The sequence below is a fragment of the Rhinolophus sinicus genome, linkage group LG10 (genome assembly GCF_036562045.2).
Source record: "Rhinolophus sinicus isolate RSC01 linkage group LG10, ASM3656204v1, whole genome shotgun sequence".
NCBI lineage: Eukaryota > Metazoa > Chordata > Mammalia > Chiroptera > Rhinolophidae > Rhinolophus > Rhinolophus sinicus.
Window position 1 is genome coordinate 29,503,424 of NC_133759.1, and position 17,893 is coordinate 29,521,316.

General features: G+C 41.2%; 1 protein-coding gene across 1 annotated transcript in view; it reads right to left on the reverse strand.

Annotated features, from left to right (window-relative positions):
• Positions 1–14,290, reverse strand: part of PLCL2 (phospholipase C like 2) — a 250,193-nt gene extending 235,903 nt beyond the window's left edge. Inside the window, exon 1 of the mRNA XM_074312803.1 lies at positions 14,139–14,290. The gene's annotated coding sequence lies outside the window, so the exon portion shown is untranslated. The remainder of the gene's footprint in view (positions 1–14,138) is intronic.
• Between the last annotated feature and the right edge of the window lie 3,603 nt (positions 14,291–17,893).

Sequence of the window (17,893 nt, forward strand, 5' to 3'; positions counted from 1 at the left end):
GGTTCCCTGGTCTGAGTAATTGATTTTTAAGAACCTAAAATGTTTTCTTCATTTAAGCACATATTTTGCAGCCCCTTTATGAAGTTTGCCAAGTGGTCATCTTTCAGTGGCATTCAGCATGGAGGGCCACAAGATCCTGGGCAAGTTTGCAAAGAAGGTGAAATTCTTCTGGGAGCCTGCCCCTGTCCTCTGCAATCCTGTCACCCCTCTGCCCCTGCTTCAGGTATTCAGCCAACCCCTGAGGTTCTGATTCAACTGTGGTAGAAGATAAACTGGAGAGAATTCTCTGAATAACTATACATGTTTAAAAGAGGGATCTGTAAACCCAAATAACCTTTAATGAGTGTAATAAGCCTGTGGAGCTGTGAGGGTGTGGGGAGGCGTATTGGAGAGTTGAGAGGCACGTCTTCTCCATCTCCCTGAACCCTACCGATTCCCAAAGACCCAGGCAAATAGAACAGGGGCCTCTAATGTGGCTCCCCAACACCAAAAGATGATACTTCTGAAATTCATCTCATCTGAGATGCTGATTAAGTCAGAAATAGTCCTGATATACCGTGTTTCCCCGAAAATAAAACCTACAGTAGCCGGACCATCAGTTCTAATGCGTCTTTTGGAGCAAAAATTAATATAAGACCCGGTCTTATTTTAATGTAATATAAGACCGGGGCTAATATAATATAATATACCAGGTCTTATATTAATTTTTGCTCCAAAAGACACATTAGACCTGATGGTCTGGCTAGGTCTTATTTTCGGGGAAACACGGTATCAATCTAGTGTGTTACATCCTGAAAATGCAACACAGTATGCTCTCAAATTAAAATAGAATCATTCTGACTTCACTCTGTCCCAGGAGGCTTGTTTGTAAGTTATCTGTCCCAACATTTTCAGTTTTGATGGTGATCAGAATCTTTAATGTCACTGGGTTGGAGGAGTGGTGACAGGGAAGGGCAACAGACTGTCTGCCCTGAAATGGGAAATTTGGGGGGAAGGCTTTTAAACCAACTGAAACCTTGATGAGGGGGTGGCAGCATCTGTGGTTGGAAGCACAGATTATCCAAGTTCCTTTGTTAGTACTTCTGGTATTTTTAATAAGCCTCCATGTTCCCCCTGGGCTTGGTATCTTATTAGTAAGCACTCTATTGAACACATTTGTTTTAATGGTAGGAATTTGAATGTGAAGGCTTCCACGGTGTTTCTGGAATTTGTACCTAGAAAAATGAGGTAGTTGATCAAAGGTAGATTCATTCTTCACACATCTCCAACGTGAAACATCATGAATGCTCCCATAGTCCAGCCACTGGGCTGCAGGGCTCGTCTTGAGTGGCCTAGACCCTTGGCCACTACCATTCCCTTTTTCTGTCCTGGGCTGTCAAGATTTCTGGGATTGCAGGAAAAGTAATAAACAATAATTATAATAACTAATACTTGCATAGTGCTGAGTATCCTAAGCCCTAAACCTTCTTCATAAACTAACAGGTCCAATCCAAATAACCCTATGAGGTAAGTAACTCAATTTTTCAAATGAGAAAACTGAGACACAGAGAGGTTAAGTGACAGACCCACAGTCACACAGCTAGGATTGGCAGAGCTTGGACTAGAATCCAGCCAGTCCAATTCCAGCTAAATTGCCTTCCCAGAGCATGCTTAGCCTGGCACAACAGAACTTTTGTTAGACTGTGTGGTCAGGAAGGGATGCTTTCAAAAGCCCACTTCTCCTTTATAAGTCCCTAACAAGTACCATCCCTCTGCCACTTTCCTCTCAGCTCTTTCATGAGTGAGAACATCTAAACTGTTTCCCAGGAGATCCCTCAACTGCCCTCATCTCACCCTACCCCGTTCTACTCATAGTTCTTCTTTCTCTCATGTTTCAGAGAAAAGGGGCCCACCAACTCCAAGACAAACACTCAAGAAAAATCACTCCTTGCATCATTCCTCACTGGAGAAGCAGAATTTCTCAAATTCTATATATTCTGTTTCTCTGTCTCCTTCCCAGATGCCCATAAAAAGTGCAAGTATCTCAAAAAGTACAGGTACACAGTATAGGCTCAGAGAGCCAGGTTATTTGCGTTTAAATCCTGGACCTGGACTTTCTTCTCTGTGTAATCTTGGGTAAGTCACTTAACCTCTCTGTGCCATCTGTAACTTGTGGATCACAAGAGTATTCATCCAATGGGATTGCTATGAAAATTAATATGAACCAATCCAAGTGCTTAGGACAGTGCCAGGCACACAGTAAGTGTTCTAAATGTCTCTATATTATTTTTTATCTCTTTTATTGGAAATACATTTCACTTGGCCCCATTGCTCTGTGCAGACAGATATCTTCCCATGCCCTTCTTTGATCTCAGTGACCAGGTCACTCTCCAACTCAAAATCCTTCAATGGATCTCCATTGTCTACCCAATAAAATGAAACAGCTTGGTATTCAAGGTTTGCCCCTTCCTCTATCTGGGATGCTTCCTCTCTCCTTCCCTGCCTGATCAATCCCTACCCATCCTTCAAGGCCCAGGTTCCACAATGTCTCCTACAAGAAACCTTCTGAGATCACTGCTTCCTTACTGGGACCTTTGGTTTCTACCACTTTCCAGCACTTCTCAAGTACAGCCATGTTGCCTTACAGCTGCCAAACCATTTGTTCCCTAGCGTTCTTCCCAGGATTTCACAAGGGAATGCCTCAGCAAACTGAGGCCCGAGGGAGAGATATCGGAAAAGCTCCTTTGAGGGGAAGTCTCAGCAAACTGAGGCCCGATGAAATTATATCGTTCCCTCCCCTTCAATGGATTCCTTGGAGATGTGCGTGTGTATGAAGGCAAAGTACAAGCTGGAACACAATGGGAACTTTCAGAAAGACGGCCAGCAGGCTACTAACACACAGATCTTGAGATGAACAATCTTTTACCTCTTTAGAAGTTTACCAATAAAAACTACGCGTTGGCCCGATTCGGGGCTCAGTCCTTGAGGCTGGAGTCCCTTGGCCCCGCTTGCACTCTACTCTGGGCTCCTGTCTTTTCTTAGCCCTGCGCCGCCCTTTTTGCTTCCCACAGCTCGTGTCGTGCTGGACGTGACACAAGCATCCAATATGTGCTTGTCTTCTCTCATCTACCATCCAGTCAGTTTCTTCTCTTCTCCCTGTAATGACTTCTACAGCCATATCCTATTGAGTGCTCACTAGGTACTACACACTGAGGTACATGCATTATCTCAGCCAATTCCAACAAGAACCAAGGGAGTCATTATCCGCATTTTACAGATGCAGCCTGGGGGACTTCGTTATTTTCCTGAAGTCAAAGAGCCAGTAAGTGACAGAGCCCAGACCTAAAGCCAGGCCACAGAGCTCGTTACTTTAACCATCATGCTCCACAGCTGCTTGACTGTCTTTGTATCTCCCCCAGCCCTAACACAAAAAAGTGTGCTGCTGAGTACTTCAGCAGGTGCTTAATAATAATAATAATAATAATAACACTGATAATCACAACGTAATAGCTAATTTGAGTGCTTACTATGTGCCTGGCACCTTTCTAAACACTTTACACTTATTAATCAATGCAATCCTCACATCTACTGGAAGTAGGTACTTATGTTCCCATTTTCTAGACGAGAAAACTGAGGCACAGAGTGTTAAATAACTTGCTCAGGGTTACATGCTGTAAGTGGCAGAGCTGGGGTGCAAACCCAGAAAGTCTAGCCCTGGAGTCCATGCCCTGACTCAGTATGCCACCTCCTAGCATGTCTGTTTTGAATTAATGGATTTAAATGGTGAAAAAATAAAGACAAAGATATATCATTGAAAGACAGAGTTTGATAAACTTGCACTTTGTAGACATCCCCTAAAGCCGATAATAGGAACTGAACTGTGACATTTATCCACACGTCCTATTCTGGGATCAGGCAGGTCAGAAAATAAAGGCACAGTGCCAACACCTACGGAGAACATGGAAGAGAGCATGATGCACCAGGCAGCCCCTCCTGCCACAGTTCTCTGCTTCTTCCACCCTCAAAGCCATGGAGACTCACTTGGGTGGCTCTGGGCTTGTGGCTGGTCTTACTGTATTTGACCTCTTCAGGGTAAATCAAGAAAGAGTTGCTGGTTCCTATGTCTGCTGCCCAGCTCAGGCTCTATGCCAGGAATATCAGCGATGAGTGCCATGGTGGATTCTGTGAGCATGAGCCAGTGGGCCCACACAGGCAAATTCCCATGCAACCTCCAGGCACCTGCCCAGGGTACAGGGATTCAGGTCACCACTTGGCAGGGATTAAACACCTCTCTTGGGCTTCATTCAGGAATGGGGCAAAGGTGCAGATGGAGGGAAAGAGAGGGATAAACAGAGGCCCTCGCTTTTTCATCCTAGGGCTTGTTTTGGATTCCCTAACTAGGACAAACATTCACAGTTCTAGTTATCTCATTGATATGCATGAAAACTGCATGTTTTTCTGATACTGAAGCATCTTGCTCTTTCCTTTTCAGAATCCTTATCCCTCTTCACTGTAATTTCTCTTTTAATGGTCATTTACGAGCAAATGGTAAGTAAGCTCCATGAGGGCAGGAATCATGCCCGTTTGATCATCTCTGTATCTGTAGGCTCACTACCATGCCCAGCAGGTATTCAAATATCTGTTGAATAAATGCATAAGTAAGGAATACACAATCATGTCACACAGAGCTGGTCAACAGATCTACTCAGTGATAACCCGTTTCCTCTCTGAAGTTCTTATCCATAGTGGTTAGGTGGGATTACCCAACTTGTTCTGGCCAATGAGTTGTGAATGAAAATGGCATGTCATTTCTGGTCCTAGGCATCAATTATTGGTACAAAACCCACAGAGTTCTTTTTCCCTCTGCCATGGCTATTGATAATTTTCTGGATGGTGGGTTCTCTCTCAACCTGGATCCTATGTTGGACATGTAGTGTGAATGAGAAATAAACCTTTGATGTTTGAAGCCATCAAGACTTGGGGATTATTTGTTACTGCAGCAAAGCCTAATCTATCCTGACCAACATATGTTTGTCAGGTCCTACAGAAGTAAAGAGACCCAGGAAGCTATCCTTTAGAATAGCTCAGTAGAACTTTCTGCAGTGATGGAAATGTTCTGTATCCACTCTGTCCACTACAATAATGACCAGCCACATGTGGTTATTAAGCACTTGAAATGTTGCTAGTATGACTGAGACTCAGAGACAATAAGAGAGTTGGGATTCAGACCCAACTCAACTAGATCCCAAGTTTCATGTGTTCTGTTGTCTTTTATACAATGTTTAGGAAATATGGCACTCCTATAGATCTTGGGAAAAAGTAAAGGAAAACAAAAAAAATGCCAATAACTGGAGGGGCTTTTGTGTTAAGCAGAAAGATTAAAGAAGAAGCATAATGGAGAAGAATGAACACTGAATTAGGAAACAAATATGGGTTCTATTAATAGTTTGGTATTCGCAGGAACCAAGGTAAATGCCTTTTTCTCTCTGGGCCTCAGTTTCTTCATCTGTGAAATAGAATGGTTTGATGGAATCATCTGTTTGGTCTCTACAAACTCAGCATTTTTATTGGTTTGGCCATACAGCCCTAAAAGCTGCTAACCTCAACCTCCCTGGAAAATCACCCCAAGTTTGATTTTGTTTTGCCGTGGCTACTCTTAGACTAACTAAGGAGATTCAGGGCTAGTTTGGGGGATGCTATAGTCATAACCAGTCTAAGGTAAAGGAGAATTTTATGACTTCATTGGATAAATGATCCAATTCAAATATTTGGTTTCTTTTTTTTTCTTAACAAACTTTTTATTTTAGAATAGCTTGAGATTTAAAGAAAATTTGCAAGGATAATAACAGATCATTCCCATATACTTCACGCCAGATTCCTCCATTATTAGCATCTTATATTACTATGGTACATCTGTCATAACTAATGAGACAATGATAATTCATTATTATTAACCAAACTCCATACTTTATTCATATTTCCTTCATTTTAACCTATGTCCTTTCTCTGCCTCAGGATCCAATCCAGGATACTACCTTACATTTAGCAGTCATGTCTTTTTAGGCTTCTCTAAACTGTGACAGTTTCTCAGGTTTCCTTGTTTTTGATGACCTTGACAGTTTTGAGGACTACTAATCAGATATTTTGTAGAATGTCCCTCAATTTGTGTTTATTTGGTGTGTTTTTCTTATGGTTCGACTAGTTGTTAGTTTGGGGGAGGAAGACCACAGAAATAAAATGCCATTCTCATCACAGCCTATCAAGAGGACTTATAATTACTGACACAACCCGGGATGACGTGGCTGATGTAGTGTATGCCATGTTTCTCCACAGAAAGGTCATTCCTCCCTTTCCATACTGTACTCTTTGGAAGGAAGTCACTATGTGTAGCCCACAAGTAAGAGATGGGGAATTATGCTCTACCCCCTTGATGGGGGAGCATGCATTTTTGTAAAGTAAAACCATGCAGGCAATTTCTGCTAGAGAACAGATTCTAACTCTAAATGTTATTGCCCCAAAACAACGAATCTGAGATTGGTGAAATGTAATCAGTCTTTCAAAAGGACATTCCTTAATAAGAAGGGCAAATTGCTCTATACAAGTAGCACACATAAAGCAGCTTGCAAAAAAGATGCTGTTCAGTAGAGGGTTTCTTCCTATTCCTATTTATACGAAACTTGTTTAGCGCTTACAACATTCAGTCTCACTCTCACTTAGAAACCTAATGCAGTTAAGTATTCTCTATAAGAGCTCTCAGAAATCAATAAGGAAAAAAAGTACAATTTATGTTTTCAAACGAACAAAGATGATGAACAACAAATTCACATAAAAAACACAAATGGTCACTAAGTATACATATATACACATATATGCCAAGGAGTCTAAAGTAGCTATCTCTGAGATGGGCATGGTGATGGAGACATTATACTCTGACTTTCTACTTCATGGCTTCTGAACGTTAAGAAAATAACTTGTGTTGCAAGCATTTTTAAAGAGCAGTAAAATAATTTTAAAGTAATAAAATTATGTCCATTAAAATATGTATGGTGTAGTTTCTAATCCAACACTGGCTATAAAACCAAAAATTTGCTCTAGACTCTCTCTTTCACTTAACTATTTCTTGCTGTGGGCAACCTGCAGGCTTTGGGAACAGATGGCTGGTACTGTGAAACATGATGTTACTATTTGCATCTCTTAATTGGAAATTTAGCATGCACGGTCACTCTACCTTATATGTTTATAACAAGAAATTACAGATACTTTGCTAGGTTTTCAAGATTTGGCAATCAAGGCTATGACAGTGGAAAATCATTGCTCACTAGGCAATTTTAGTTCTACTTGCCATTAGCTGGAAAAAAAAGTCATGTGCAATTTCTAAGGAATATTATTCTTCTGCATCCTCTTGCTTTGATTATTATATTAAATAAATATATATGCAGACATCCTTCTCTATGAAGAAGCTGTTAAACTAAGATCATTTTGATGATCCAAAGGAATCATAGTAAAACCTCTCATCTCTATTTACCTTGTACCAAGAATGAGAAAAATTAAGAATAACTGGATCCAAAATTTAACCATAAATTTATGTTCCTGAAAAGATGATCCTTAAATGAACACACTCATATTTTGAGGTGTTCAAATAAAAGAGAAAAAAATGTGATATGAAAATTCAAACTATTGGTACTGAGTAAAAGGCAAGTAATACAACATGATCCTGATAAGTATTAACTGAAATGTAGGAGAAAGAAGTGTGTCCGAGTTGCTGGCCAGGCAACGGCAACACTAGTTCTGCATTATCCCCAGAGAAAGAACCTAAGATAAACGAATTGGACGTAAGAGAAATCCATGCCCACTTATTCTAAGGTGTGATTTTATGTGTGGAAAAGATGCTCACAGAAGTGCTACGCATTTGTTTCTCTGACAAAAGCTAGAGCCGTGGTCACAAGTCTTGACCTGTGAGGGACTGAATTAGCTTTGACGTTATTGTTCTAGGCCCCTGAATACCTTCTAGTCTGCTGTTCACTGATTAGCTGAAGAAAATACATTCACACACACAATGAAACCTCTTCTATCATCAAGTTTTTATTTAACTGTCAGAGCTGAGTAGCCAAAGTAACTTCAGAAGCTACTGAGAATGTGAGGCAAGCACATTTATTGAGGCTTAAGAGAGGCGTGTGACTTAAGCCATCTTAGGTATAGCTAGACCTTTTGAAGCATTCCTTCAGGAGATACGATTGGAAAATGGTTTGGGGGATTTTTGTTTTGTTCTTGTTTTTAGTCTTGATGCTGACTCCATTTGGGACATTTAAATTTTTTTGGATGCTATTTTTGAGCAAAAAATTTCTACAAATTTCACTCAGAAAAGGTTGAGAGGAAAGAAAGGAGCCCTAAAATTATTTTACCCATTCCAAACTTTCAAACAATATTGAAATATTTATATTGGAGATGCACAGGGCGACATTACCCAATTTAGTTACAATCTTCCCACTATAGTGGACTGCCAGGCTGAAAAACAGCCAGAGTGGTGATGGGAATTTTGTTTTTTATCTGAATACAGATAAAATTCTGTAAAGTGTCTAAATAATACCCTTAGCATCTCTGAAGTTCTGATGAAGTTAAAGAGATGAAGTCTCTTTAACTGTTGGGCAGTATGGTTTAGAAAACAGTCTCCTCAGATGTATACTCTACACAGCCAAATGTTCATTTTCCAAGTTCTTGTGCCCACTCCTGCCAGAAAATGGTCTTAATGTCCCACTAAGCTGATAAGATTTCTGTTGATATACCTGATGATGTAGAAAATACTTTTGCTATTGGGAATCAAACAGAGCATGTTCTCCCCAGGAGGGTAAAAGAGACTGCCAGCTGTCTCAAGGGTCTAATTTGCAGCAAACTCAGGAAGTTTGTGATCCGTTGGGTCAAGGACAGTTTGACAAATATGTCCAATAGGCACCTGACACTATGTAACCCACATCAACCTTTCTAAACCATAACAACCACCACCAACAAAACAAACTGTCCAAATAGGCAATTTCCATGTTTTCGTTAAATAAAGATGTGAAAAAATGAAAGTCACCAGAAGGCACAATAGTTCAATTAGGAAGATGTGTCCCAAATTTTATTGGCATATCACTATGGAAAACTTTTCTGTATTCTAGGACCCTATACTATTAGGTGGAACCATATAAAATTGCCAATATTTGGGTATAATCTACAAAATCAGAAATTTCATATGGTTCTATCTAATATTACTTACTTGATGTTTTTTCTTCAGATTGACTAACTTTAAAATCTTATATTCCGTCCAGCAATTATGTTCCTCGCTATTTATCCAAAGGAGCTGAAAACTTATGTCCACACAAAAGCCTGCACACAGATATTGTAACGGCCTTATTCATAGTTGCCCAAACTTGGAAGCAACCAAGATGTCCTTCAGTAGGTGATGGATAAATAAACTGTGGCACATCCAAACAATGGAATATTATTCAGTGCTAAAAAGAAATGAGCGATCAAGGCATGGAAAGACATGGAAGAAACGTAAATGCATCTTACTAAGTGACAGAAGCCAATTTGAAAAGTCTATATATTGTATGATTCCAACCATATAACATTCTGTAAAAGGCAAAACTATAAAGACAGTACAAAGATCAGTGACTGACAGCAGTTGGGGAAGGAAGGGATGAACAGGTGGAACACAGAGGAATTACAGGGCAGTGAACATACTCTGTCTGATACATGTCATTATTCATTTGTCTAACCCATAGAATGCACACCACCAACCGTAATGTAAACTGTGATCTTTGGGTGATTGTGATGTGTAAATATAGGCTTATCAGTGGTAACAAATGTACCCCCTTGGTGGGGGACATTGGAACTAGGGAGGCTTATGTATGTTTGGGGCAAGAGGTATATAGAAAATTTCTGTACCTTCCTCTCAATTTTGCTGTGAACATAAAACTGCTCTAAAAAAAATAATATATACAAAAAAAAAAAAAAAAACCTTACATTTGTAATAAGTATTTTAGTCCTTAAGCATGCTATAGTAGAAAATCTCCAAATATGGCTACCATCAATTCCTTCCCTCCTTGCACACTCATGCCACGTCTCTCATCAAGAGTTGGAGTCTATTACTCCTTCTCTTGAATCTAGGCTGGCCTTGTAACTTTCTTTGACCAATACAATGTGGCAAGGGTTAAGTGGTGACAGTTCTTTGCTGAGCCACTAAGAGGCCTAGAAGCTTCCACCTTGCTCTCTGAAGAGAAGCCAGCAGCTATGTAAGAAATCTAACTGCCCTGAGACCACCGCTCTGTGAAGGAGTCCAGAAGTTAGTCACATGGAGAGGTCACGTAGGGGCGAACTGATGAGCCTAGCAGACAGTGAGAACTGCAACCCCAGGTGAACCATCTCAGCCAGCTCTCAGCAATTCCAATCATCCAGCTCGGCCCTAGATGTGATGAAGTACAGATGAGCCCTCTTTGCTGTGACTTATGTGAATTCATAGCCCACAAAATCAATGCACATAATAAAATGTTTGCTGTTTTAAGTCACTAAGCTTGAAAATAGATAATGGAAACACTCTGCTTGAGATTTGCCTGGTGATTATGACATAGATCTTGGAGCCAGACTGCTCCAGATCCCATCTTGACTACTTACTAGTAATGAGCCCATACGTCAATTATGACTGTGGAAGACTGCTACATTAGTGGCCCCCAGTGAGCCACACCTCCCAGTATTCACGCCCTTGTACAGTCCCGTCCACGCTGATTCTGGACTTGGCCACGTGATTTGCTTTGACCAATGAGACATTTGCAAGTATGATGTAAGCACAGACTCGATAAGTACTTGCATAATGTGTCTTGTCCTGTGGCAAAGCTTGCTCTTGGAGCCCTGAGCCACCATGTAAAAAAGTCCAGCTACCTGGCTGAAGAGATTACATAGGAGAGGGAGATTCACAGCTAGCCCCAACTGTTCCAGCCATCCCAACTCAGGTGCCAGGTATGTGAGCGAAGAAGAGCAGAAGTGACCTGCTGAGCCCAGCCCAGATCACAAATCAAAAAAATTGATAAATTGTTGTTTAAAGCTACTAATTTTAGGAATAGTCTGTTATGCAGCAATAAATAAATAACAGAGAAATTATATCCATGAAATCATAAATGTGATTATTATTTTTCCTAGCACACATGAAAATGCTTTAAAAGTCAATGTACCACCTAAAATTATCTCACGTCGCACCAAACAATCCACATATCAGACTTTAGGAAATGCTGGTTTAAAGGGACAATAACAGTGATGATAAGTATAATAGCAATCATTAATTGAATAGCTATGCTTTTCTGGATTCTGGGCTAAATGGTTTATATACATGATCTAGTATAATCCTCCCAATGACCCAATTAAGTAGGTGTTGTTATTCCCATTGTGTAGACAAGGAGAGCAAAGCACAGAAAGTTTGAATAATTTGTCAAAGGTCACCTGAGAGTAACCTTTGATGACCCTTACAATTCTTTTGTTGAATAGAAACCTTCCTTGATCTGGAAGCAAATGAATGAGATCTACTCTCTATATAAATATGTTTTCTACCTTTTAGTTTATGAATTGCTTACATCACTGCTTATATCCTTTTAGGGCCTTCTTCAGGGATAGAGCTGCTCTACTTGACCATTAGCTTGGGCTACAGACAGGCTTCTCCCCCTCCCACCATCTACCAGTCTCTTACTTATACTGGGGGTGCTTCCAGGACCAGTAAATTGTTCTCATCAGAGCCATTCTGACTCTAATAACCAGTGGTATTTACTGGGCATTTAGTATTATATGCTCCGTTTTGTGCTGAGTACTGGGGTGGGAATGGAAAGGTGGGAATGGAAGATTAAGAAGAGATTCAGTAAAAGGGTAAAATATGACTCAAACTCTCAGAGATGACTAGCTTATACACCCAAAATAGTCACTAGACTAACTAAGGCCATTTTAAATTATATGCTAAATTACACAGAACAAATATCTTACAGAAATTGGGAAAAACGAGAAAGAAAAGGAAAAACGAGGGAGGCTGAATGGAAAAGGCAACTCTCGCATGCCTCAAAAGTTGAGCTACATTTTTCAATATTGGAGCTGAGAAGGGAGGGCACTCTAGGTAAAGAAAACATCCCAGGAAAAGATACGGTGGTGAGAATAATCACCAGACAGAGAGGCAGGTTAAGGGTAGGAAATAAGTTTGGATCCACAGACCAGAAGCACTGAACAGACGGGGCCACGTTGGATTCACCTTGTGCGCCCAGCCCAGCAGATAGTAAGCACAGTATTCACTGAACAAACGTGAATCAGTGTCCTCTACGTTGGAACAAGGAAAGGGTGATCCATGGAGCATTTGTGGATGGAGGGCTGGATTGGAGAGAGGAAGAGTGGGAGGTGAAAAGGTGTACTGCCAAAGACTATTTCAGGAACTGAGTCAGAGGCCACACCCATGACCTTTCAGGAGGGGTCTCAGGGTGGTGCACAGAGCCCAGGTGGATTACCGGCCTGAGGAGAGAGCATCCTCTCTCCTCCCAAGAACCCCCACGGGCCTGGGCCAAGGGCCTACCTGCTCTGTCCCAGCAGGTGCCTGAAACAGAGGCTCGCTCCACCTACTGAGAGACACAGAAAGCTCCACGGCAGCTTCCTTCAGTGGCTTTGGACAGAGCTCAGTAACTGCCCTCTCTCCTCAGATACAGACCTTGGCTTCACAATGACCCATTTCTGCCCTCCAGCAACAACCAGCTCCCTCAGGCCTCCCTGTCTGCCTCCTGGGCCTGACCCTGGTCACTTGTACTGTAGCCAGGCTAAACACGGAAGGAGGTCCCACAGCTCCCACACAAGGAAATGAACACTCACTGTGCTGTGGAGGGCTCTACGTCTCCATGAGCCCATGTGTCTTCTTCAAAGTCCTCTGACCTGGCAAAGCCACACGCCACGCCCCAGGCTCATAGGTGAGATCCTTCTGGTGCAAAGTCAGCAGAATCCAAACAGGCCTCCTGACTTCCTGACCATCTGAGCGCTCCCAAGCACTGGCATAACGTTCTCACTCCCTCTTTGTTCTTCAGGGAACAGTGAGCTTTGGTTTGAGGTTACCTCAAAGAAAGACAATCTGACGTGTGATAAGTAAGCCTCTTTGGCTGCCGGCAGTACAAGGAGGGCCTATCAGACCTGGCTGTAATGAAACAAAGCCAGGCTTTCGTAGTAGGTTAGGCTAAACCATAGCCCTAGTTTTTGGTGAAAAGAAACCAGCTGAAACTCCAGCCCAAGGCTGACACCTGGGAAAACTTCTAGGAGAATTATAAATAAGCAAAGAACGTTATTCTTGGGAATCTAGAGAAAAAGAAAAGCAATTTCATAAGCCTATACATTTCAAACAACACCTCTACAAAAACAGCTCAATTTGAAATATTCATTTGCATCAGAATAGTCATGAATATTCAAAAGTCAGCCAGTGTTTCAAAACCATTGTCTGTTCCTGGCGCTTTCATCTTCCCCTTGAAAAGCAGATCATGGGTTTTCAAGAAAGGTGGGCTTGGCTGGTCTTTGCACTGCCATGCTTGGCAGGAAAGGGGATGATTATTTTTTGTTTCTTAATATTTTTTAAAAAGCCTCAGCTGGTGTTAAATCTTTGCCCTTTGTTCTGGTCAGGATACAAATCATGCCACAAACCTTGAGTCTGGTGCCGGGGTGCATTTTTCAAACTGCTAGGCAGAGCTTTCCGTTCAGAATCCTGGACATATTTTCCGATGTGCAGGTCTCTTAAAGAGAAATCCCACCAGAGTCATGATCCAGATCCAAGGAGTGAAAACAGCCCTAAGATTTGGGAGCCCCTTGTCACAGTGTTCAGACTCGGGGTTACTTTGGCCGAGCCACTTATCTTCTGCATTTTAATATCCCCATCGGTCAAATGCAGATTCATATGTGTCCATCCTCCATCTCTACTTTTTCCTCAGTTTTACAAAGCTAAATAAGATGATAACTGCATAAGTGAATGTCCTTGGAGGAAAATCAAGAACTATGGCCAAGTCAGTGGTTCTACATCAAAGCTTCCGTTGCCAGAAAGCAATACAATCTTATGATTCACAAGGGATTATCTTAAACAGTTTTAATGTTAAGAAATAAGTGCCATTAAAAAGAAAAGGTAGACTCACCAGTTTATCGTTTGCTGAGATGATTGGCAGCTATTCCTCTCTTCTATGCTAACACCGATTTTCCCAACATATCTTCCTTAGGCTCTAGACTGATAACGGTTCAATAATAGGTTAAAGGTGGGCTATGAGAGAAGGAGATGCAGGAAGGTTGAATTAGCACAGACTTAATTTTCTGAGGATTCATCCCTCTGCCCCCACCACATTCCAGTTGAAGTTCATTCTATTGTCACCTGAGTGCTGTCTAAATTGTTCAATTTATGTGACAAAGTCTTGATAGTATCTCTTTAAGACTGTCAGAGGAGCCAATGCAATGTCAATTGTCAGAAGTGAAGTCATGGTTACAAAAGTGCCTGTGAGAATTGAAAATGTGGGAAGTCTTACTTGTTCTTTTGCAATTATTTCCGCATTCAATTTGCAAGATAAAAGATGAGTACCTCTCCACCCACCTATAGCTCTGGATCAGGCTGTGCTCTTTCTATTTATTCATCAGCTTCCTTGGGATGACCTCAAATCACCAAGTAGAGTCCTCAAATGTTGATGCTGGGAGGACTTTTTTTTTGAAGATTTTTCTAGCCTATCTACAGTACAGAACCTGAACATCCAAAAGACAGAATTATCCCAAACAAATATTTTTATTAACCAGGCATTTTTAAAAATGCATTGCTAAAAAGGACCTGAATCAAAGGAAAAAGTCTGGGATCGGGTGAGTCAGGATAGGAGGTTGACATACTACCACGTGGTTTGATGGAGGACAAATACCTGAGCTTCCAAGCTCTTCAATGGGACAACTTTTAGGTGTGTTCTGCACAGTCCCAGAGGCTCCCAGTGAAGCTGACCTCTTGCCACTCACAACACCTACTCATTAGCACAGGCTTTATTGGCTTTCCTCCCTTCCCTGACTCACTTCCCCAATCCCTCACAATCAACTACGTTCACTCAATTCTTTGTCTCAAGGACTGCTTTTGACAATGTGGAAGTCCATACATCCAAAGGCACTCCCCTTAGAGGACTGGTTCTCAACTGGAGCTAATTTTGCTCCCTTGAGGACATTTAACAGATCTGGAGACGTTTCTGGCTTTCACAACTGCGGTAGGGGTTACTATCGACTTGTAAAGAGTTGAGGTCAGGGATGCTGCTAAATGTCCTATGATGCATAAGGAAGGCCCCACAACAAAGAATTATCCCAGCCAAAATGTCAGTAGTGTCGAGGTGGGAGACCCTGCTTTGGGGGACCTGTTCCACAGGTCTCATACCATCAGCTCAACTCAAAATTGCATAAAGGTCAAAATTGTATCAAGGTTCATACTTGGAAGAGGAGCTCACAGAAAGGAACCATCCAGGCCATCTTAGCTCTTCCTCTTCTTGTAATAGTAGAAGAGTTATTCTCTGGGGTGTGGTGATGCTGTGGCTCCTGTGGCCACAAATGTGAAAGGGGACAGGGCTGGCATTCAGTTAGGGCAGCTTGGCGAATGACTGACAGCTTCAGGTCCTACAGGCAAGGCATTCACTGTGGTGATTCTTGGCCAGGCAGGTAACTTCTCTTCTAACCCCTGAAGTGCAATTAACAGATGCATATTACATGCTAAAATCATTTGGAGACTAATCGTGCTATTTTGGACTAAGTTGATCTAAACTCAGAAAATAGTGTTACATGTACTTAAACAGGCCCCAAATATTCTAGGTAAACATGATCTTCTCATGCAGCTCAGTTTTCAGATGAAGAAACGGAAGCTGAAGAAAGGAAGCTGTTCATCGTACAACTGGCTGGAACACAGACATCTGCACTCCCAGCCTGTTAAACCTTTGCCCAGAGGCAGAGAAGGGCACATGGGAGAGCCCAGTGTTTGATTGCTGGGTGGATTCTATGAGCCCAGCAAATGGTTAACATGGAAGCCAGCAGATTTTGAAAATTCCTAAATCCGAATAAGCATCAGTCTCATTATGGTGAAGCATGCCCATGCCCATCTTCTCTTGTACCTTCAAAAGGGCAACCACAACAACACAACACAACACACACACACACACACACACACACACACACACACACACACACCCTATATTCCTTATCCTGGAAAATACAGGCAATTGAGCTTTCATATTTTTTTTAAATTCCAGGTGAAGATCAGTAGAGATAAATGACATGAAGTCCATGCTAAGAATCCTGAAGAATTTTGTCTCTGATTTCTTAAGACGCTGTTGTAGGTAGCTAGAGAAAACAGCCAGTAACCAACAGAAGTCTTCAAAGAAACATACAATTTTACATCCGGGGGAAGATTCCAGATGTCATCTCGTCCAGTGGCTTTACTTTACAGAAAAAGAAACTGAGGCACAGAGAAGGCGAGGCACATATGCAAGTCCGCTCAGCAGAAGCTAGAACTTTCCCTGCCCATTACTGTAGGACAATCCTCGGAAGCCTATTTTCTAATATGGATCTCATTAAAAAATGATAGTCATCAAATATGGATATAGCTCTAAGCTAGAGTGTTTTTGTGTAACCCAAGAGGGAGAGGGAGAGGGAGAGGGAGAGGGAGAGGGAGAGGGAGAGGGAGAGGGAGAGGGAGAGAGAGAGAGAGAGAGAGAGAGAGAGGAGGGAAATTTATTAATTTATTGCCTTACAGGATTATCATCTAAATTATTTTCTTCTAGAGTCATCTATAATTTGAATCTTCTTTATTATTCCATTAAGAAATAAATTCCTACCAAATTCAGGATTATAAATTTGACAGAGTAGTCAACATTTACTGGAAATGAAATAAACATGCGGTCATACAGGAGATTGATGAGAACAACTTAATTTTGGCAACTCTATCTTTTTAATTAGAAAATCAACTCCAAGCAACTTTTTTCTTTAGATCACTGATATTTTTTTCTTTCATTTTGGAAAGATGACTAGAAAATTCATGCACTGGGCTTTTGTTTAATTTTCTATTATAACTAGACTACGCAGTACTTGAGGTTGGAAACAAATCACATTTGTCTTCCTGGCACTTAGCACAATGCCTGGCACTTAGTACTTACTCAACATATTTGTGTGGAATGAATGAATGTCAGTGATTGTTTCAGAAGGCATTCTGCCTTGATAGGAATCATGACTAAGTGCAAGTCTGCTTATTTTTCACAAGCGTGTTTGAATTTTCCTATCTTAATATTTCTTATAACTTGAGTCAGTCTTGGAACATCCACCTTTTATTTAATAATAATTCAAGGATGGTATTATTGAAATAGAAGTCTGAATAGGAATCCGATCATCGTTTCAAAAATCATTCTTCCCTTCTGGTAGAAACTAATCTTTACATAGGAAATAAACAAAAAGAGCAAGAGTTATAAACCTTGAGTGTTATTTCCTTGTCTCTATTGATCCTTCATTATTTTGGATTGGTTCATTATACGTGACAGTGGCAGTGTAGAATTGTGATCATGAGCAAGGCTTTTGGAATCAGGCAGACACAAGTCAAGTCTCAGACCTGCCACTTCCCAACCATGTGACCTTGGGCAAGTTATTATATCATTGTCTGTACCTTGGTTCCCCCTACCATATAGCAGTATCTATCTCATAAATCTGCTAGGAAAGGTAAATGAATTATACGTATATGGTGTTTGGCATATACCAGACGTCCACAAAATGTTAGAAAAATAAGAAAATAAATTCTCCATTTACTTGCTACCTGGCTCTTCTACCATCGTCAGAGTGCATTCAAGACCTTGATTAGATCTATTTCACTTGTCAATTCAGCGTAAAAACCTACTCCAAAACT